Below are 24,347 nucleotides of genomic sequence, written 5' to 3'. Positions count from 1 at the left end.
CAATTACACACAGGCATGCACACACTTATTACAATCATCCGAATGGTACATTGATCTCTGCAGCAGCATTGGCCCGACAGGCCTGATTGCAAAATGAAAACAAAGGCTGCATGTACAATGCTGACACACACCATCAGTCATAGATCGCCTGCGGTCTGAACGATCACCTGCTGCATGTAAATCCAATGAGCAATAAGGCAGGTTATCTCCCTATGAGACACTGCTATTATTACTGCAGACGGAATATCATCAGCAAGTGCCACCGGCCAACTGCTAGTAACTGATTATGTCCCATTGAGACTCAATGGGAAAATTGGAAAATGGTGGAATCGTGAAGCGAGCTTCTGAAATTCGTCAGGCAGAGCGACTAAGGGCTGTGTGATTTCTCCTCATTTTTCAGAGCAGGTAAAAGTCAGAAACAATCAGGTAAACAATTAATCTTCACAACCACACTATATTGACGCTAAGTACATGCCTAGATTGACTAATATTTCTACTGTACACTAACAATGGATCAAAGAGCCATATGTAATGTTAAAGAGGTCACATAAAGAGAAGGAGAACTGCAGCTTAACTTCGCAGTTTGCTTCAGAGCTATAGAGCTACAAAACATTTTAGCATCTTTCAGCTCTGCGGTTTTTGTTTTTTTTCTTGTGTCAGTCTTTCGCTTCAACTATTCCAATGTCCTCTCCAGACACGTGAAGCAGCTGTTAGAAAAGCCATTAACTCAGCACTGAAACTTATAGTCCTTGACTAAATTGTAGGCATAATGTTGGTTCAAGTCAAAGGTTGTTTTTTTTTAAATGCAAATGCACATTCAAAACATCAAGTGATCAAAGTGCCATTAAGTCTAAAACAAAAATGTGTATTAAAAAGAATCCCTAAATCCCTAAATCTGCAATGAATATGACCTGAAATACCTAGTGAAACAAATAATGGATCAATTATCTGCGACAGAGCTAAATATGTCCTTCATTAGTTTGTGAAAGTGGGAAAAAAAGAAATAGAAAATAGCATTGATCTCAAAACTCATCTGATGGCCAGAAATATGAGTCGTAATGAACATTTACACAAACACACTGCAAGCAGCGATGAACGGGCCCTCGCACCTTTGTGCACGTTCAGGCGTGCTGCAGTGGAAGCTTGTATGACTTGCATGTAGATTCTTCAAGCCTGGACATTTAGCGGATGACACCATACATGACTCTCTATATCAAACCATTCAAAAGTTATGGCAGAAAGTAGGAACTATCAGATATCAACCAATCAGATGAAGGGGTGGGCTAATTTGCACCAATTATGTTCAAGGACTCAAAACCGAGTCCGATGACACCACCCACGACTCTTTATGTCAAACCATTCAAAGGTTATGGCAGAAAGTAGGAACTATCAAATGTGGACCAATCAGATGAAGGGGGGGGCGCGCTTTTTGGCGTCTATCGTCGCCACGGTAACGCTTTTGACTGAGAAAGTAATGCCCATCATCGCAGGATTGAGACGCACATTTTGATGTATAACACACCTGGGTGCACGTTACGGTTCGGGCGAAGAAGCGGCCGAAGAAATGGCATAAATTGCGCCAAAATTACTTAATTAATTAAAAATGGCCGACTTCCTGTTCGGTTTCGGCCATGGCGCCAAGAGACTTTTCTTTAAGTTGCAACATGATACAGTTTTCTAGGGGGCGCTGTTGAGCCATTTTGCCACGCCCATTAATGCAAACCATTAAATATCAAATTTTTCGCCTGGCCTGGCTTGCGTGCAAAATTTGATGACTTTTGGGGCACGTTTAGAGGGGCAAAAAGGCCCTCATTTCGTCGGAAAAATAAAAATAAAAACGGGAAAAAAAATAAAAATAAAATTCTTACAGATACAATAGGGCCTTCACACTGTCAGTGCTCGGGCCCTAATTATTGAGCTGCTCCCAAGAAACAAACTCATGAAGTTATTACAGGTTTAGTTATAGTTTAACGTAATTAAAGCAAGTGCAGCATCTGGTATGTAATACCTTGAATCTATTACTAATCCCTAGTTTCCAAACAAATGCTCAAAGCTTAACAGCTTGAACTAAAAAGGATTTTGATTAAAACACACAATACGCTCCACGCCCTGCTATCCTGCTGCTATTCTTCAACTGCTTTCCACCACTGACCTGCCAGTGGCTGATCTGAAGCCGACTTAAGATGCTAATAGGCTGCTATTGCCTGTTTTAAGTCGGATCAAAGACTGTCTCACGAGCGAGCTGCAATACTTTGTGCCTCTCAGCATGACCGCAGCGCTTTTTGTGGGAAATACATTGATTCTGGCATCAACCGCACACAATCGCTAACCATGACATTGGCAGAATGCAACCCACAGTCTTTCATCTCGAATTGAAAGGAAATCATAAACACATACAAGCAGAGCAGCACGACTAAAGAGCGGTGCACAGGCAAAGGCAAAGTCAAATGTTAACATCAGACACTCAGAATACCTTTGCAAATCTTGTGTTTAAATGTGCCTCAGCATTTACCTGCAGATTTTTCTGTACATCTAAAAAAGAAGAAAAAATTATTTTTCACTTTCGTGCTTGCGATGTCGTGCTGCAACTGTTTAACATCATATGAAGGCTAAAGCGATCACCTCCAGTAGGCACATTGCCATACATGCACTCACTGGCCACTTTATTAGGTACATCTGGAAATCTAATAGAGTGCTGAGTAGATGTGTACATACAGGCAACGCAATCTCCTCTGGATGCGTGAAGTTAATTTATTCACGGGATACCATTTTACAACCGAGCTATTATGAAAATTATGTCTCAGAAAGGCGGCGATGCAGATAACACACATTTAATGACGCTACGTGTATGGGTTGCAGCGGGGGGCAACAGCTTGGGGTCGACGTCGCAGCCAAGTTTTTGACTCAGCACAAAAAAACTGTTCCATATTTTCCACACGTTTGTAGAAACTGAAGGTCCATAAAACCACAGAGTTGGTGTTAATTAATCACATCTGGTGGGTTTTTGTTGTTGTTTTTTTTATTATTCTGTCTATGATGACACAATATAAGCTCATTTGTGTGTTTCGTTGAGTCGATTAAATATGGTTTAATATCAGGTAGTAGTCCCTGATGAGCTGGCACGTCACGCTGCAACGTCTTTTGGACGGAGGTAGTTGAGCTGGAACTAACTTTAATGTCAACGCTTATGAATACAGACTTTTTACAGAAAAACCCAAAATAATATTGTCTTTCTGCTTTTTCTTTTTTGGAATTTCTAATGAGATGAAACTGTTTTGTTAACAGATACTCAACTGTTATAGATGTGAAAGAGCATTCACTTTCTCAGTAGTAAAGTAAATACAAAGAACCTCAAACTCATCATACAGAAACCAAGAGGTTTTTTGGTCTTGATTTTTAGTAAAAAATTCAATTTAATCAACAAGGCAAAAAGAACAACTTAAGGCTATTGTTTTCTAAATGATCAAAACAACGTTGAAGATTGGGTAGAAATGTTGGAAAATAGACTCAGCTTGATGTTGAAAACACAGTGGAAGCCAGTCTCCGTGATCGCCCGCTGTGCTGTTGCAGAATCGCTTTTAAGGAGGTATAATTTGCACTAACTAATAATGACAGTGGGACCGGTATTTAGCACAAAGAAGACATACTGACTTTTTCTGCAAAAACAGCAAACGCTATTTGAAAACAAATTTTGGATTTCAACTAATCAGCCGCATTTGATAAAGGAAAAAGGATCAACTTTTTCAATGATTTGTTCAGTTCGCATTGACACTTTCATTTAGAGCGACTTTATATTTTAGGAGTTGCAGCAGCCTCCTCAGCACTTCTACGACCAGCTGAACATTTCCCAGCGGTGCTGCACAAAGAGGACAGCACTGATGAGGAACTTTTTGTTTATGTTTTGGATTCTAAAACTAGATTTGTTTTCTGACAGATCTTGTTTAAGTGCTGCATCAGTAGCCTTGCTTAATTGGACTTGCACACAGGATTGTGCCTGGTCCTGCTCAAGGTTTCTTCCCTCCTAAAGGGGAGTTTTTCCTTGCCACTGTTTGGCTTAAGGTTTTTCTCCCACTAGGGGAGTTTTTACCTGCCATTGTTTATGTAATAACTGCTCGGGGGTCATGTTCTGGGTATGGGTCTCTGGAAAGCGTCTAGAGACAACTCTGTTGTATTAGACGCTATATAAATAAAATTGAATTGAATTGAATTATATGGCACCCAAGTATACAAATGCTTTAAAACCTTTTTTTGTGTGACAAGATAGGAAAATTGTATGATTTTAGTTTACAGAAGAAGATTCTCTCACAGATTTCTATAGAATGAAATGGCGCCATACTGTGTTATCCGTGCAGATATATTGAACGTCATTAACTTAACAGGTTAATGTTACAAAAAAGTTATTATTCAAACTCACAAGACATATCTGTCAATGCGGTTTGTTATCCGAATGATTTTTAAGCACATTTTTCACACAGATCGGTTCAATTGTACTAGAGCAAATAAAAACATTGCTGTTGCTCAAGACGTAGCCCGTCTGCCACAGAGACAGATGCACGTAAAAGGGTTTTCAAACAACATCGGGAGGAAGACTCTGACACGGATACAAAATAACACCAATCTCCAATAATTTACCTCTGCACATCTGTTCATGCTGTAAAGACTAATGCTTCTGAAAGGTCCGACCTCTCAAAATAACACAGTCGTTAATTTTTTCATCTGCTTTTGCAGCGTGACCCCTTCAGGAGTCTTCAGGGGGCAGTAGACAGGTTTGAGCCGTGATTGCTGTGAGACACCACCTGCTACAATTCAGTTTTACTATAATTGATTAGATTAGAAGGTAGACTCAAAAGCTGATATTTATTTTCTCATATTCTGAGGCAGTGCTTCTATTTGACAACTATATATGGACATTGCAGACTAGTATGCTAGTGTGAAATGCCTCTAAATGCGACGGGAGTTTGTATGAAACAGTGCATATTGTCTAGACCCCTGATTCCCAACCCCCGGTCCCCGGACCGGTACCGGTCCGTAGAGCCGTTACTACCGGGCCGTGGAATGGCTTGTGTTCCGATCATAATTAGGTCTGCAACGATTCGTCGACGTTGTCGACAAAAAAGCGATAATCAAAATTGTCGGCAATTGTCACCAGACGTTTTTTTTCCAATGGAGTGAGGCATCTCACTTCACTTCACCTCATTCAATCTCTGCCGACAGCCTTGCTGCAGGACCTCTCAGCGCAGCCTTTTTTTTTTTTTTTTGCGTCCCAGCGCAGCTGCGGGTAACAAAACTTCAAATGTTCGGGAGCATTTTAGCCTGGATACGGCGAATAAAAGAAGACTTGCAAGTAGGGTTGCCACCAGTGGCGAAACAACTCAGCACCGGGCCCCGATGCAAGATCATTAAACCGAGCCCTGCCCATCACAATGTAAAACAGACATGCTGTGATTGACGCAATCTCACAGCAGATGCATCACCATTCAAATGACAACGGGCACTACTGACAGCTTTAACTCTTAACACAACCACCGCGCAGATAGATATGTTTTAAAAAAAATCCCATATATATAGCACATATAACCAACAGCATAACGCACACAGTGCGCCGGTGTGCGACAGAACACCAGCAGTGCCAACAGCTGAGAATAAACCCACACAGCGCACAGACTGAAATTTGGTGGCACGGCGGCACACCACAAATAAAAACATCATAAACACGCATAAACACAAACAAACTAGTGATACACTATCACTATAACAAATATTAATAATAATGGGTCATTACTTACAATTACAGTTTGACTTTCTGGGCCTTCCGCTGGGCAAAGTCATTAATTAATTCCTGACAACAGTTCAACTCTCGGGGTACGCGGCGACGCGCGCCGTACGGTGCGCGTTGCGCGTTAACTTTTACACCATATTCTTCACCTGAAGCATTTTTTTGTCATATAATGTCATCCAAAACTTGTATAAATCGAAATGTGTTTGTTTGAGTGGCAGCCCTGTCATGGCTTGGCGGACAATAAGTTCTGGTACCCGACCGGACTGAACAGCGCCATGCACAGGTGCTGAATGCAGGTTAGGTACAGTCAGCTGCAGAGATGAGCGGACCTCAGCAAACCTCCATGAGCCGTTTCTTTACTGGTTGTTCGAGTAAAAGAAATGGTGATGAACAAGTGGAAAATCCTACCAAAAAGAAAAGCAAAAGCTTTAATCGCAAGTACGACATTATGTATATAAAATATGGATTTGTTGCAACGGGCGATTTGGAGGCACCAAACCCACTATGTATTTTATGTGGAGAAACGCTCGGCAACGAAGCAATGAAGCCATCCAAGCTTCAAAGACACTTAAATACAAAACATCCTTCTCTCAAAGACAAACCAGTGGATTTTTTCGAAAGGAAAAAACGTGAGTTAGATTTGCAGAAGCAAGTTTTAAAGGCCACAACATCAGCTAACGTCGCTGCAACGAGGGCTTCATATCTCGTTGCTCACCGGATTGCAAAAGCTAAAAAGCCCTTTACAATTGGAGAGGAGCTAATACTGCCCGCTGCAAAATACATCTGCCTCGAACTTTTGGGGGAAAAGGCAGCTGGCAAAATGTCGCAGGGGTCTGGCAATTGAAATAGGCTGTTATTTTCGTAAAATGAGTCGCCACCTGTTGGTGGATAAATATATGCACCTGAAACCATTGTAAAGTTAGTAAAACAATGATAGCCTGCATTTTAAAATGCATTGTTTTTTTCTAAAATGTTTATTAAAATTGACGTAAATTGTCAACCGGTCCCTGAGCTTTTTGTTTATACTTCTGCTGGTCCTCGGCACAAAAAAGGTTGGGAACCCCTGGTCTAGACAAACCTTTTCTGAGAACTACTTTTGTTTTGGGCTTTTTTTCTCAACCCCCTGCTATATCTACTGCGAGAATCCTGCCTTACAAGAAGTAAATGTGGGATTTATTACCCTGAACGGCCCTGAAGTGTGTGACTTTCAGTCATCTTGGGTTTAAAGGTAGAGTAAGGGATTCCTGCATGATGTGAAATCTGTTTCAAAATTTAAACCAAACATCAACAATTCTTACCCTTCCTTTAATATAGACAATGCTTGATAGAAAGTGTTAATTTTAGTCTTAACTGCAGGAATAGTTGTTTTCAGACTCAGTCATACATGCAGCTTCAGTCAGCTGAGAGGACACGATATGCGACGGTTGAATGAGCTCCAAGATGAATAATGACGGATAGTTTCAATAAAACAAGAAAATAGCAAATCTAAGACTGTTACATTCTAAATCACTAGAAATGTTGAACATTATCAGACTGCATTAATACAGTTGAAGCAAGCATCCTGGTTTGAGTGCTTTTTAAGTTTCACCAGCACGAACACCTCAACAAACTTAATTTGCCTGTTTTATCCTGGACCACAGTGAAAATGCGATAAACCCAGAGTATAAAAATGTAAAAAATCCTTTCAGATCTTGGAAAAAAATGTAAAAAGCCCCAGGGCTCTTGAAGTTTCGGATGTTGTTGGCTGAAATTAACATTCTGTGTCTACTGTTAAGAAACTATATAGTTGTTCATAAAAGTTTCTTGAGTTGAGCAGAATTTTGCAAGCCTGTGCTGTCTTCTGTCTGACTTATTTTAAAAAGTCATTTAAGGTTAATTCTGCCTGCAAAGTAACTTCCCAGGCAGAATTTCTTTGAATGTAGCAAACAAACAAAGCTGGGTGTGGGTTAACTGGAGCTTAAGACACGATGGGCTTGGTGACATAAGATAACCCTCTGGTAAGAATCAAGACATTGACGTAGATGTAATGAGTAGTCAAGGCACGAAAACACAGCAAGCAAGGCTACTAAAAATGCCTTTCTCCATCTTTGCCATATTTTCCTGGGGACAGGTCCTGAAATGAACTCACATCAGCCCTGTCAGCCTGTGTCACTGCCATACTGTCACAGAGCAGCAGCAATCTCACTTTGAAACTTTATTGCAGTGACTTACTGAGCCTCCGCCGGCTGGCTGATTATGACAGGCCAGGTCAAGACTGATCACCTGAGTTTCAGCGTCTGCTGCCATTACACCAACAGAAAAATTCACCCTTTCTTTTTCCCCCACTAACGCTAATGCAGGAGAGTGTCGCTGTCAGCTTTGGTGTCATCCTGTCTGCAGGTACTAAAGTACTGGATAACTATAACTACACAAGACGGGTACAGTTAACAGTACGCATGTACAAATGATCACACATCTAGCCCAGTACACGCACAATACACACATTGCTTTTATCTTCTTGCAATCCAGTTTTAATGACTCCATTAACTGAGAGGCCATTAGCAGCATTCACTTTATGGCCAGCCAAACAGCCCAGCTGGGAGCACATTATAGAAAGGGCATGAGCGTCCTAATGTCCATTTTTTTTCTCACTCTCTATCTCTCACACACACACACACACACACACACACACACACACACACACACACACACACACACACACACACACACACACACACACACACACACTTCTCTCTTGCAAACACTCAATCTTTCCCCTAAGGCCAACTTGCCTGAAGCAAGCAGAACCGGACAAATGACTAAGCAAACAGGACCATTTTTTGTGCTCCATTAGGTAATGCAGAGCAAAGGTTTAGTGCAAACTGCTGCGCCTCGCGCTGGTGGTCAAGCGGCAGAGGATTGACAGCAGAGGAAGCTGAAGTGCTGCTCAGTGTTTGAGGGGATCTCATGTTCCAAATTGGCCCAGTTCACTTTGGGAGCAGGGTTAGTCTGAGACACTTCAAGGTTGGACTAGAGGCATTATATACGCATAATAACAGAAGGCAATCACAGTCCCAAGTTGATGAGAAAAATCATATCCTCAGTGTTGATGACATAATAATTATCTCCTTCTAAAACACTATCAAAATTGACTTTTGTACAAGCGTGAAGTGCTCCCTGTCATGTTACAGCATAGTTGAGGAAGGAACATCTGCTTCCATCAAAGGACTGTTAATGGATTAATGATGCAAGCAATGTGAAAATGTGCCTTTGCTTTAACAATAACATCAGTAGAAAATCATCAAGGAGAAACTTTGTGAAGCATAATCAAAACTTGAATATGAGACTACAAATCGTAAACTAGGGAATAAAAATGGAACCCAGCTGGATCGCTGATGTGAAAGCATCTGAATGCCACAACTCAGAGACGAGGGAAGTTCAAAAAACTGAATGTAAAAGGTATACTTTGAACAGCATTTCTGGAAAAGTTTAGTCTAGTTCTAAACAAGCACCAAGCATTTCATGTCTGGATTGAGTTTTTTTGCGAAGGTTGCCCACGTACAACTGCTATTATATGTCCCTGTTGTCTTTTTTCTCTTTTGTCTTGCTGCTGTAATGATGTGAATTGTCCCATTGTGGGACAATAAAGGAAAAACTAATCTAACTTAATCTAATCTAAAATGAGTTCCTCTACTGGCCTCTAGTAGAGGCTGGCTGATAGCACGAGTAAATCTAAATGTTAAAATGTCCAAAATTAGAGCAGAAATAAATATATTTACAGCCAGGTTAAAAAAAAAAAAAAAAACGTTTTGGTCTCAATCATTTAATTTCACATCCATGACAACTCTGAGGGGGGTGTTTTTTTTGTACCAAACCAGCAGAGTTTATATAAAGCAATAAATGTATTTCTAATATGAATGATTGACAGTCAGGCTCAGCCAATGACTAGCTGTTATCACTTCCTCATCTGTAATCATTATCCTTAGCAAAGCTACCAGCCAATTATACGAACCTAGAGTCAGGTAAATGTGAGTCATTTCTTATTTCGCCCCAGAGAACACGTTAAACACTATATTCTGCTGTAAACGTCTCTGCAGATATTTCGGCGGGGACCTGAAGGAGCTGGTATGCAGAGCTAACTTTGACATACTGGGTGTGTTCCCATCAGCCTCCACACCAACATGGCCGTGCCCCGTACGAAGAGAAATGCGCTTCAAAACAACCCCTCAGAAACCAAAGGGTCAGGTGACCTAACGCTTCGTCCATTGTTTTTTAACAGTCTATGGTTCTAAATCACGGCAGCATACTGTATAGCAACCGCATACGATGCTTCCCTGAGAAGCCGTTAAAAGAAGAAGACACAGACGCGTCATCATTTGGTTAATCTTCCTCAAGTTTCTTCCTTGTTTCTGCATGCCTGGACTCAATTAGGAACAAAACATGAAATCCAACATGAATGCTTTTTGACTGAAGTTGTACTGGTTCCACTGAGTGACTCACGGTTATCCTGAAACCACGAGGCACGGCTAGGCCGAGGCTCAGGTCAAAGTTCATTAGATGTCACTGATGCAAATACACACGACACATTGATGAAACTTCCAGTAGATGACGACTGTGCTGCGCCGGAACAGAAGCTGAAATCAGTTTAGGATTGTTTTGAGCTGCATGTGTGTGTGTGTGTGTTCTGTGTCATCGCTCATTGATTTTGTTTTGTACCCTCAGCTCCGGATTGTTATTTGTTAGTCTTATGATACACCACCACACACTGAATATGTCTGTGCAGTATGCGGCTTCAAGATAATCTTTAACTCAGCAGGCAAATGGTTGTTCCCGCTGAGAGGAGAGTGGAAATACTTCTTATCTCATAGGAGCCCAACAAAACCCTGATATTAGCTTGCTTCTCTGGGAGCCATGGGTTTCTGACAAATGCACTTTACTTCTGCTGAGAGGGACTGGACAGCGGCCCCTGTTTCCCGCTTGCTTTTTCGCTCCTCCCGAGGGATGGGAGACAATTTATCAACCACTACAAGAACACGTATCGATGTGCAACATAGCATGGGAATTCAGCTTTTATTACACTTTAAACTGCAAGGTCAACTTGGCAGGAATCTGTGTCAAAGCTGTCAAGCAGAGAAACATAAAACAAATAGCCCACGCAGCGGTTGCGGTGTAAAACATCAAGATAGGGACCCGATATCTCACCACCAGAGTTGTGTTTTATGTGTACACATGTACACTCAGGTAAATCTACTGGTTCCCCTGCTCTCTTGGTTTTCCTCCACATTCTTTTGTGCATGGCCACTTGTCCTATAAAAACTACACAAAAAAAACACTTTTCTTTAGCTGCAAGCTGAAGAAGCCATATTGTGAAGCTCGGGCCGTCATGACATTGTAATGCAGAAAATACTGTCATGCTTTTGATGCCGTCACATGCCACTCCTCCTCTCTTCTCTTGGTATTCTGACAGTGACAAAGGGGATCGGCAGCAGCGTGTTATCAGTGTGCAGCTGCAGTAATCGCATTATTTAGTCATCTTAATTCTGAGAAGCTGACCAACAGTGCGAACAAAGCGGAGCCTTGCTAAGCCTATCATCGTGCTCCCACAGAGCAGAGGTCTTTCCCTGCTTTGCATCCCCTCTAGACTTATGCACTCCCATTTTTCCTCACTGTTTCTCACCCTCCGTCCTCCGTGTCCTCCTCTCTGTTGCTTCCTGTCTCACACTCTTGTCTCCGCTTTCATTCTCCTTCTGCTCTCGTCCTTTAATTTCCAGAATGTTTTTTTTTTCTCCCATTTCTTTTTCCCTTCAAATCTTTCTACCTCTGAAACGCTCTGAGCTGCGAGTTGTAATGGCGTTGGAGTGTAATGGCGTTATTCACAGTTCATTGGCTTGTTTGAAGGTACTGTCTTGATTGAGTGTCTCTTGATGCACGCCTGGTGACTCTGGGAGTGTATGAAGATGTGGATGTGTCCATGGAGATGGATGGGCCTGGTAATATGCAGGGTTGATGCAGGAGTTGGGGCTCCGTATAGTTTCATTCAAGCAACTCATTTGGGGATAAAAGGGGGGGTTGAAATGATATGCAGCCAGAGTGTAATGCTTGGGGCATTATATGTGAAATGAATGCAACAAAAAAAGCTAGTCAGGGAGTCAGAGTCATTCTCAGTTGCTGATTTCAGTTTTAGCACTCATCCTTATCCTATCTTGTGGTAATGAATATAAGCACACCAACGCAGAACCAAAAAAGTGCTCTGAGAAGCAAAAATACTCACTACTAATTAGTTCAAATTCACCTCAGGACCAATATGTAGTAAGAACACACACATACACACGCTCACACATGCAAAGACACCTTATTCGCCTTATTCTGACACTCTGATGCTGCTTTAAGCATGGCTTTAATATCAAAATCTCTGTCTTTTTCAGACTTATCCACACACACACACGGGCACGGATATACACACATAAGCTGCCTGGAGCAGAGGAAGCACAGGAAAGCAAATCTGCTGTGAAGGAACCATAAAAACCTACACTGCAGTACAAGAGACCACTTCTGTGCCTCTGAGTACGTGAGCTTAATACATGCTAATGACATGCCGGGAACATGTGAGGACGCACACACGCAGCAGGAGCTTTACTTACAGAATGAATCAGACGGTGTCAGAAGTGCTGTGCCATGTTGCAGCTGTAGTAGTGAGTCGACACAGGTACTGAGATCTGAGACCACAGAGTTCCAGCACCTTGGCCAAGGCGGGATGCCGAGGGGGGGGTCACACGAATTTGCACTGTTTCATTGGGAGCAGATTCATACAACGGGGAGTTGAAGGGATCCAGTGTTTATAACTCAGAGGAAAAACAAATCCAAAAACTGGCGAAACGAAAGGTTCAGTTCTGTGTGCGGACAAAATGCGGGATTGATCGGGCAGATGGGTTTTTTTCTTCCCCTTTTTTAAAGAACAAAATAACAAGAGGCCATCTTGATAAATAAGGAAAGGAGGAGATGGAAAAACTTGTCACTCAAAAAGGGCTCCCCATTCCCCTTTATGTGCCGTCTTTTTCTGCTTTCCTCTGTCTGCACATCTCGTGTTGTTTAGGGGCCTGCAGAGGACCTACACGGAAAGAAACACCGGAATCAGAACATCACCACGCTACTCGGCGAGACAGCATAAAGGAATAAATGGCAAGCAGATGAAGGGGAGGATTTCTGACACCTGCTCTCTAGCTCTGTTCCGCTGCCTTCCTAACTCCCTCTCGGCCTCTCGCTCTCCCTCCAACCTGTGTTTTCTTGTCTAGTAACACCCCCTCCCTCCTAGCTTGTTTTTAGCGCATGAGCTTGCAACAGTACTGACTGAGATGGATGCAGATGAAGTGAGATTCTCCAAAAAGCCAAAAAGCACAGTGATGCTTCACGTCTCTTTACCCTTTTCTTCACAGGCTACACAGAATGACAATGAACTGGGTGCTGTTGACTGTGCCGGCCGCGATATCTACCTGCCTTTTGGCCCGACACTTAAAGCTTTGCAACTGTCTAACGTCCAGCCTCAGAGCCTGTCTGTCATACAGATTTCTGTTTACCGAGCCATGTTTTAGTCAGTATAGATCCCAAAACCTAATATCCTTCCCCTCCAGCTCAAGTCCCCCCTCTGGCTGAAAAACTGAACCATCCTGTATCCATTGTGTTAACTACTCTGCAAGACAGAGCAGACAAATTACAGAGACTCTGCAGACGTCTGCAATGGATTGTTGCCAATCCTATTCAATTCTCTATTTTCTTCTCTTCTTGTTTCTCTGCCTCCTTTTTTTTTTAAATTGTCTCGTTTTGTTGATTGCTATTTATTTCTACCTGTTCCTCTGTTTTCTGCTTTTTTTGTTTTCTTCTCCCTCCTCCTCGATGTGAGTCTCCTTACTCGTTATCTATTCTGGACAGTCTGTCCCTCTTCTCCTTCCGTCACTGTGGGAGGATGAAGGAGAAGAAGAAGAAGAAGAAAAATTGTACTGCTTCATAATGTATTTCCCCAAAATGAATGAAAAAGATGGTGAAAAAGAAAGCCAGGGGTGGGGGGGGGGGATCACACTGTTTTGAAATTGTTCCTTCAAAAAGATATATAAAAACAAATCGGAAAAAACAAATCAGAACAGGAAATCTCCCAAAGGCAGATTTTCAGTTATTCGCTTTTTCCCACAATCCTTTCAGGAAAAAAGGAGATCCAGCTCTGAGGTGTGCACCAGAGTGTTTTAATCTCAAAAGGATATCCAGTCGATAAATCCGTACAAGTCCAAAACCTCCACGCAACTGCTCAAGCATCACTGCAGCCTATTTCATTTCAGATGACGTCTAAGACGCTTAATTGTCTGTGCGACACACACAAAGCGGTTTGTTTTGTGCGGCCTCCTCTGAGGACGGGTCCTCTCTGCTCGTCTGTTCTTCCCGCAGGCGGCTCCTCGCTGGTCCAGCCTCAACTCTCCGCGCTCTGCCCTCGCTGGAACGGCCCGAGCTGATGGCTGGAGATGGTGACGGCGGTTAGGTGTGGAAAGCTAGTCGCTGCAGGCTGTACGTTGGCTTCCATGCTGCCCATTTGGTGTCCATCTCCTTGAGGCTTCACATCTAGAGGGAAAGAAAGGAGAAGGGTAAAGTGTATGAAAGGAGAGTGTGAGTGCACGAAAGGTTGTCTTGGTGACATTTGTGTCACTTTGCCTTATCGCGTATGTCATTCTCCTCTTCATCACACTCCATCCTGCCTGTCGTCCTGCTGTCTATTCCGTCCTTGTCACTCTTCGTCCGACACTGCTGCTTGTTTGCTCCTTTGTCTTCTCCGCTCAGATTTGATCCTTTCACTCTCTCAACAAGCTTCTCCTCAGAATCTCTCCACAGCAACTCATTTCTCTTCTCTCCATGCCGTTTAACATCTGTACACCTCTGCTGCTTTCATTCAGCCATTCCCACTGTGTTTTACTTCAGAGCCTAGCTATCTGTCCATCAAGCTTCACAGCCTGGATCAGGTGGAGGACAACAGCACGCGCTCACAACACCGACCAGCTGCACGTAGACAAAGGCTTACACTTGAGCTTTCACATTTTACTCTAAATTCAAATTTCTGTTTGAGCACAGAAAAATACAATATTTGCATTGTACAAAACACAGAGTGGCTGTAACCACTGCGTGGCCCACTGCCATCTGTAAACGGAACCATTTTAGTACCAATGTCATATTAAACTGATAATTATGACTAAATTAGCTGAATATTCATGTTCAGTATGAAAGTGTGTTAAAAACAGTTGGCTACACAGGTCAGGAAGTGAAGAAAGCACAGATGACAACAACAGAGTTCATAATTCTGTTAATTATAACGCAGCAAAGATGGAAGTGTACTAATGTGATTGCACGATTATGTTGAACAAAAACATCACATTAAATGTCAATTCTTTATTTATTCCACTGTCATTTAAAATAATGCTACTGTGCTCTTAATTTCTACATTAAGCTTAGCTGCAGCAATTAAGCTTTTTTCTCTGCAGCAGTACGTTTTCAGCATCGTATAAACCTCAACTGCCACGTTCGACTAACTGATATCACATTAAAAAGTTATAGCACAGAAAGCATTTGAGACCAGCTAAAAAGAAACATTGTCTGAATTTTGTATTTACACCTGATTCAACACGTGTATATTAAAGTATCAGCACTTATAGGACACCTTAGGTCTGAATAAGTTCATTATACTGTCCTACATAACAGTCTCTAAAAGCCGACAATGCTCTAATATTTTTACAAAAGTACATTTTATATTATAACATTAAATTTGCCTTATTTTTGTAGCCTAGAAACATTCTCTTCAAATGAACAGCTAATCTGTTCCAGACAGTCAGGCATGCATGCAGCCATGACAGGCTGCAAAACCAATGCTGCGCTTAGTTTGGCCAGACTCAGATGCCTGTTCAGTGTCTTTGCCATTTTTTTTCTCCTAATTTTTCCACAAACTGCATCACCTTTTGCCAAACTGATTACCGTGATTTAAAAATAGCAGCGTGTTATCAACTCTTATCCAGCAAGTTGTCTCATTGCTGTTACTATGCAACAGTTTGCACCTGTTGAACATGAAAGTCATTTTTGAATTCTGATCATAAAGAAAAAGAAAAAGAAAAAGGAGAATCAATTTGCTCTCAGTCAGTGGACAAAATTCTTCTCATTTCAGACAAATACTGTACAAAAAAATCCATGCAGCGGTAATATCATCTCTTTTAACAAAAATCCTTGAATTGGTAAGCAATTCCTTCTTTTTTTCAGAGTACAATGAGCCAATCATCATGACTGAGAATAAACCACGAGAAAGAATTCAGTTCATCAGCTGCAATCAGTGCTACTGTGTCCATAGATATGACTCTTCAAGAATCACCGAGGATGAAACCGTGACTGTGCTGCCTCGCCGGGTAGGTCAGTGCTCAGCGGTGCTTACTGTGTGTGTGTGTGTGTGTGTGTGTGTGTGTGTGTGTGTGTGTGTGTGTGTGTGTGTGTGTGTGTGTGTGTGTGTGTGTGTGTGTGTGTGTGTACAGCCTTGCTCTTTTAGCAGGCCATGTCGTTGCAGGTGTGAAAAGGTAGAGGTGGGTGTGAATTGGTATGCAGAAGGTAAGTCAGCAGCAAGTGCAAAGACCGAGGCGTGTGTTAAAAAGAGTGACAGACAGTGTTTGTGTTTGGATAATGTGCGATGGTTATCATGTTTGAAGTCATTAATATGCAGATCTTTTTTTTCTATTAACCTTTTTTATTTGTAGTTCAGAACACCTCTGGCCCTCTGCATTAGGTCCAAGACACAAAAACACACCCAAAAACAAAGGCTTTAAAAGATGACTGTCGCATACAAATGAGAAAAAGTCCTTTGGCGTGCAAACACATCCATCTCCATTCACTGCCTGTATCAAGACGGAGACTCAAAACCTCTTTCTGTGTCTGAATTCAAACAGAATGTAGAGGGAAGCATGAATAGAGGGAGAGAGAGAGATGGAGGCGAGGAGGGGGAGGGGTGACACAGACGAAGAGGAGAGGGGAGAAGGATGCAAAGAGGGACAGTGGGGAGATGAGGGGGGGACAAGCAACAGAATGAAGTGAACCTTTGAGATTGTGCCCAAATCTATCAAACTGAATGAGCAGATGGGTAGGGAGGCAGTAAAAAATGAGGAAGAAAGAAAGGATGGAGGGGAAACAGGTGGGGCAGTGTCAGGAAGGTAAGGCTGCACACCGGGATGAGTGGGTGAGACGCAGCGGAGGAAAAGGAGCCCGGCAGAAGTGAAAATGCTGTGGCCATAACTAAACACTGAAGAAGACAAGTCATTCAGGGAAGCCAGGACACAAGAAAATGGTCTGTGGAAGAGAATGGGGGGGAGAAAAATGAGGAGCAAAAGAGAAATGAACACTCACCCATTTCACTGGGCTCTCCACAGGCAAGCACAATCCCTGCTCTGTGATCCCATTCTGGGGAAAGGCGCAGCGAGATCCTGGAGCTCCCTCCGCTGAATACCAATGGAGATGCTATTATCAGCTTACACACACTGACTCACACACACCGGCGCTGAGGAGGAGAAGGCGCAAAAGCACGGAGTCAAATCTGGGCTACTTGTTTCAATCAGAAGAAAAGAAAAGAAAAGAATTCACAGATGTTTTTTCACAACAGAAGACACTGCAGCACAACTGGATTTGATTTCTATTCTTTTGGTCTTATTTTTTTTAAATCTTTCTTCAAAAAGAGAGAAATGTGTGTGTATGTGTATGTGTGTGTGTGTGTGTGCCCGCCAGAGACATTAATCCAAAGACGTTCAGAGCCTACACAAATACTTACAGAGTTTATATCAAAATCCCAGCGAGTCCCACAGCTGACTCTGCTCTGACTCACAGTTCCTCTGCTCCAGCACAGAAAGGACTTGTCCGCTGTTTTCCTTTGCCTCCCCGTGGGCTCCTCACACCAGGGTTTGATGCAGAGATAAAAGCACATTAAGACAGAGTCTTCATCCTCCCTTGTTTTTTTTTTCCTCACATGCTGTGTACATCCAGTTTTTTCATCTCCATTTGTTGATTCAGATCCAAATCATCCTTGTCTGTGGACTTTTGCTGTGATTCGGCGACACGTAGCAGCAAACTGCATTCACCTAGTCGCCCTCCCCTCCCCTGAATAGTACAGCCGTACCTCCTTGGCTCTCTCCAATCTAATCAGCTCTCCCTCACTCACTCACTCACTCTCATTGCACCCTCCCACTCTCTCCCTCCCTCCTCCTTCCCAACACCCACTCCTTTACTCTCTCTCCCTTCAAGTTATTTTTCTCAAAGATGAATATCAGATACCCCCACCGTCCTCTTTTCTACTTGTCAGTTTTGCTGATAAGAGCTTGAAATAAGGAGAAAGGCACGAGACCGGCCGGGGAGACAACACATATCTGTGACACGCAAACATTAACACGGACAGAGTGACCAAAATGAATGTGGATGTGTTGCTGGTCGGGGGACAAGTAGCCTGACAGAGTTTGACACGGCTGCATGCTCAAGGTGACAAACACTATCACACCAGCACACGACCCGTCTCCTACTCCACGACAGACGTCACGCTTTGACACACAAACAAACACAGTGTATACATATCTACGCTTGCACACACAGAAACCAGAATGGATGTGGGTTCACATGCGGCAGCGCACAAGCACAAATTGAACTAATCTGTCTTATCCAGACTTACAAGGAGAAGTAAACACAGACAAGTTTTATCAGAGCATGAAGGGAGCTCAGACAAATATCTAGGCACAGATGATTGAGCTACTTAACCACACCATAAGTCAACTGTGGTGTCATCTTAAGGTATTTATACCCATACATGATCATTTCCATTTTACCGCCTGGTTGTCAGGCTCCCCCACTTTATGTGATGTATAAACAAATGCCAAGTCTAAAATGTGTTATTTTTCTTCAGAAAATCCTCACAAATGACTGCTTTATTACACTTGCCGGATCCCCCAAGTTTACAATAACCCCTCTAAAAAGAAGGCAGGTTTAATGAGGGGAAATCTTGTTTGTGAAGTAGGAAATCCCTGATCCGGTGAAGCTGAAGTGACATGATCGGCGCAGGCTGAAGACAATGTGTGCCAAGGAGTCAGCTGCTCATCTGCTGATTTACCACCAGGGCAGTAAATCCTCAGGAATCACAAATCAGTAGCAGTCACATGGGCAGCTCTCAGGGGCGGGGACACTGGATCCTTGGCTGCAGCTGAATAATGATCACATTAAGGGTGACTTCAATTTCATGCCCAAAGAGTTTAGGTGTTGGACAGATACATATGGTGAATGTAGACGTAAACACTCTCGGCCCTCCATGAAAACTGTGGCCCCTTAATCCTCGATCCAGCTGTGGAAGCAGGAAACAATACTTCCTTTCCCACAGCTACAAAACTACTGCCTCGTTTATTCAGAGGAATGTTCCTGCTTGTTCTCCTTCAGTTATTAAACGGATATGCTTTATGTACATTTGATTTTTTTACTCATGAACTACCATGCCCTGTCGATAGGTCGCCCTTCCAGCGATAAACTCAACAAGCACCGTCACTGGATATAACTTCTGATTTCTGTGGCTGCGTTGTGAAATATGTCAAGCAGGAAACATGATGAAACACAGAAACCCCAACTGCATAAAAAATTAAATACATGAAAATAAAAATGAAAGCAACAAAGCTTAAAATTTAAGTAGAATTAACATTTTGATATAGGTGTGTAAATTACTCACTATTTATTTATATTATTCATTTGGCAGTGCATTTTTGCATATGAATTGATTTAAACCTCTGTCAACCTCTCTCCACCAACCTGTTTTTTTGTTGTTTTTTGCTGTTTTGTTTTAAATTCCACTATTATTTTAACTTTGGTATTGACGTCATCAGCTTGAGTTGTCCCTTGGACATCTGTCACGTTGTCTGGTTCTAGAAATCAGCTATTTTTTTTATTGTATTGTTTGTATGTTTCTGTATAAATCCAATTCATCATATTGGTCAGATATTGTTGTGTGGATAAGGGCAGAATTGCTTCACATAAATCTCAGTGACATAAGAAAAGGAGATGCTGGGATCACTTTTCACCTTTTCCTGCCATGCACATGTAGATATAAAGATGTTAAGCAACGCCGCACTGATAAGTTTACCAGTTTACATCGTTTATTTGAGTTCTTCATACATGTAATTTGTTATAGCGCTAGCGTTCAGTTTTTCTTTTTGTTCACAGTTTTATTTCTTTATCTTAGTTACTTGCAACTCTTCTACATAACAATGTCATAATTTAAAGTACTGAGATATAATCGTTTGTACTTATCATTTGTCATCATTTTTCCTACAATTTCTTTCTTCATGTGAACCCTCGTTCATGTAAAATTATCCAACCTTTAAAAAACAGAGGTGAAATACATACACAAATGAAGACGTTTTTGTTTCTTCAATTCAATTCAATTTGAAAAAAATACTACCCTCCTCTACGTTCATTATTTTCCCAGAACTAAAGGACATAGTTTTTCACGTGTTCTGCTTTGCACCCAAATCCATGATGTTGATAATAGCAGATGTTCACTGAGAAGAGGTCAGGTAAATATTAGAGGGTGAGGCTTCTAAACAGAAACAGCTGGTCATTTAAATAACAGATTAAAAATTCACAAACAGTGGTAAATCACACGGTGATGGAAAGCAGATTTCATTCTATCAATTTTACCCCGGCGAAAGGAAATGGTTCTTAAATTCATCCTTAACTATCTCGGACATCTCAAGTAAAATTGTGATGATGTAAAAAAATTGTAAAAGGTCTATTCGTCGTGAGTTTTGTGTCACTTCAACTTCTAGCAGCGACAGAGACTAGAATACTTCCACATCTGGGTGTAAATATTCATGAAACACGCACAGTGTTGAAAATCATTCCTCCTCTAACAGGAGCGTGTTGACACTTGATGTGTACAACACCTTTGAAAGGAGTTGACACACTTCACACAATTTATATGGCTCCGTCACGTAAGGATCAGCTCTACAACAGCATGATTCAACTGTGAGCAAACAGCAGTCACCAGAGGAGCAGCTCACACTATATACTGTATACACTCCCATATCCAAATTCTATCACTCTGTGTCATCTGAACCTCCCTAACGAGACTGGGACACAAGCCCTAGACGCCCCTCCTCCTCCCTGGTCACACTAAGCAGCATTTTCGATATAGATCGCTATGTTCACCTTGACCCCCGCAGCTCTTTAAGCTTTTCATGCCTTCCAGAGCTTTTAAATTCAGCAGTGTGTTGAATCATTGATTTTGTCGTTGTGCGCGTGAGGTGGCTCTTTAATTGCTGGTGTCAACACTGCGTTGTGTTCGGTGACATCTTTTGATCCATGTTTTATGAGACTTTTAAAGAAGTGCTCAGTATGAACGTTTGAACTCAACTGATGAAAATTAGCCACACATTTTATTTACTAATTTATCAGAAATGCTCGAATCCAACCCCCCCCAAAAAGACTAACCATATTTACTAAATGAACACAAAGGGTTGCCTTAGACTCTGGCCACTTGGAGAGATCAAATCTGGCCTGTCCACTGTGCTGTCCCCCAATCAAACAGGGAAACAAATATATTTTGTGACAATGCTGAGCTGTCTCCTCCGGTTTTCTTTGAAATAGCCTCCACCCCCACCCCCGCACTATTCATCATCATGTTTTCACCTATTCACTCTGCATCTCACTTTGCATAAAATAATGTGCATCTCAAGACGTCTTTGTCCAGTGGGCGGACAGTGCTGGAACACCTATTACTCAGTCATGTTTAACCTTATTAGACTGCAACCATGTCACGCAAGAGACTCCCCAAGGCCATGACATCACTTTTTTTTTCTGTGTGTGCACGTTTCTGCACGTGTCTGGTTGGATACTTAGATTTCATTTGCATCCGTCCAACTTGCAAATTTAGGTTCCTTTTTTATTTTGTGACCGTCGGTGTGTGTGTTGAAGGGCTCGGAGCCGTGGGTCCACAGCGTTACCTCTGGCTGTTACCCACAGCTGCAGTTTTCAAGAAGACCGGAGGAGTCTCGGTGTGCTGTCGCTCCCATTTCATCACACACACTGACACACGCCCTGCAGTGTGTGTGTGTGTGTGTGTGTGTGTGTGTGTGTGTATGTATTCTAATTTATCATCCTCTTGGTTTTATAGCACTCCTGGGTAATACTGAATCTGATATACCAAAGTGATTCTCTGCATGTCTTATCTAAGTGTTTTTAAGAGTACATTACTTCATATTAAATAGGCCAACATAAATAAATGCAATAAGGACATTTACCTTAATATTAATAGTGATTGAGGCCTCCGACTACTGTCACTCTCTGTTTTAGTCTTCCTCCGCTCTCAAATATGCGTTCAACAGCTTTCTCGCTCTTATCTCCATCACACAACAGTTTGCTCTTGACAAATTGATGTGAAGTACTTTACGTAACAGCTATGTAACATACACACACACACACGCGCGCACACACACACACACACTCACACTATAACAGTTTCCACAGTGCGAATGTAAATCTTACACAGTACAGGTGTTAAAAGCCCGGCGTCTGCAGTAGCTAATGTGTGTTTGTGTTTACTTAATAATCTGTTTGTAGAGCACAAATGTAGCTCCACTGTTAACTAATGCTTGGTAAGCATGCAAAAGAGGAGAAGTAAAGGGAGAAGAAGACAGAGGAAGGGAGATGGAGGGGGGGGGGGCATTGACATTCTGCCCAAGCACTGCGCTCTGCTCGTGGAATAATGATTAGCTCCTCAGCATTCTGGTCACATATGCTTCACTATCAATGAGAAGAGGAAGGAGCAACCATGAGGGAGCATTGAGAGGGAGGATACCAGCAGAGGGAGGTGAGGCAGCAGAAGAGGAGGGGCGATGAGGGAGGTGGGCGTCACGCAGGCAGAAGCAGGGGAGCACTGGATGATAAAAGCCAGGGGTAATGGAGGACGCATCGGTGTAGTTTATAACATGACATAAGCAGCAGATGCAGCCGCTGCAGTACGCTCACCTGTGCAGGTCCACGTGCTCCATAAATTCAACATTAAAAGAAATGTGGGTTGCTATAAAAGAAGTTAGTGCAAGCGTTGCATGTGCTCAAGCGCTCTCTCGCACCCTTGCAGCCACACCAAGACCCACACATAAATACAAAATTACATGGAGACCACTTTGTCAAAGTCACCGGAGGTACAGCCACCTCAGCAGAGAGAGAGAGCGGCTGTGGTGTCGCAGGGGGAGGGAAGAGGACGTGGAACAGGGGAGCGATGATGAAAAAAGTGAGAAATGAGAGGGATAAGAGATGGAAGGAATATGGAGAGCAAGTATGTTAGAGTAATAAATCTATAATCACAGGGAATAGAGAATGATAAATGTAAACTATTTCCTAAATAGGTCAATCTTGCATTAGTAACTACAAAATGATAATAAAGCTGTGAAGTCAGCTGTAGCCAACTATGTAAATGTTCCTAAGCGAGCTCCTTTAGTCATACATAAAGAGCTACATGATTTTTTTTGTTCAAAGCAGTTCAAATGAATAGTACATAAATTAGACAACTGACTTGGCACTATAAGCATCAGGTAAAGTAAAATGTTGACACTTTGATTTGAAACAGTCAAGATGATTTGTGTGTTTACAATATTGAGTGTTACCCTAGAAGAGACTGTGTAACACTTGTAGTAGCAGAATCACCCCGGCGTCGACCGGGCTGCTGCTCCAAACAGAGAGGAGTACAATAAAGCGGCTGCGGTAAATATCAAGGGATGCATAATTTTGACTAACAAGTATAAAACAAACCTCAGGCAGAGGTCACCAGTGTCTTAGGAGGATCTGCATTTCATAGTGGTGTAAATATAAATGTGACTTAATAAAACATGCCTGTGTCCATATATGGGGGAAAAAAACAAAAAAAAACTGTATAATTTGCAGGGACAAACAGCATTGCACAGTATTTTGACCTTAATGTGATTTATGATATTTTCCCTCTCTTGTGGAATTACGAGTACATTTGATATTCACTGGTTAGTAGTTTGACCTTTAACTGAAACATGCAACAGAAATATATTGTATTGTATTGAGTCATCACTTCTTTGTTTAGGGCCAGAATGAAGAAACCTTATGGCATGTAAAGGATATGATTTCTATGGTGTGTGTGTGTGTGTGTGTGTGTGTGTGTGTGTGTGTGTGTGTGTGTGTGTGTGTGTGTGTGTGTGTGTGTGTGTGTGTGTGTGTGTGTGTGTGTGTGTGTGTGTGTGTGTGTGTGTGTGTGTGTGTGTGTGTGTGTGTGTGTGTGTGTTATGCAGATAATTAAACATTTTCATGGGGAATATTTGTAACATGTTAATAAAGAGAAGACATATTAACATGTCAATTCAATTAATTAATATTGTGTTTTGCAAAGTTGCAAATCGTTGAAGAGTTTTGAATTTCAAAATGTCTCCAGATATGACGGGCCAGCGGAGCAAGAGTCATCTCAAAATCAAATAGTATAAAGGTTTTACAACTCACCAGGTGTGTTTTATGTCGTCTTTAGTTCCTGAGACATAATTTAATC

General features: G+C 42.1%; 1 protein-coding gene across 4 annotated transcripts in view; it reads right to left on the bottom strand.

Annotated features, from left to right (window-relative positions):
* grik5 (glutamate receptor, ionotropic, kainate 5) overlaps nt 1-17,979 on the bottom strand; it is a 105,870-nt gene extending 87,891 nt beyond the window's left edge. For all 4 annotated transcript variants that reach the window (XM_061717162.1, XM_061717163.1, XM_061717164.1 and 1 more), the window contains exons 1-4: nt 17,586-17,979; nt 17,168-17,318; nt 13,601-14,362; nt 12,400-12,866 (exon numbers count right to left, since the gene is read on the bottom strand). The gene's annotated coding sequence lies outside the window, so the exon portion shown is untranslated. The remainder of the gene's footprint in view (nt 1-12,399; nt 12,867-13,600; nt 14,363-17,167; nt 17,319-17,585) is intronic.
* Nucleotides 17,980-24,347: the final 6,368 nt, after the last annotated feature.

The sequence above is a fragment of the Cololabis saira genome, chromosome 3, assembly GCF_033807715.1.
Source record: "Cololabis saira isolate AMF1-May2022 chromosome 3, fColSai1.1, whole genome shotgun sequence".
NCBI classification, from domain to species: Eukaryota; Metazoa; Chordata; class Actinopteri; order Beloniformes; family Belonidae; genus Cololabis; species Cololabis saira.
This window is presented reverse-complemented; position numbering and strand designations above follow the sequence as displayed.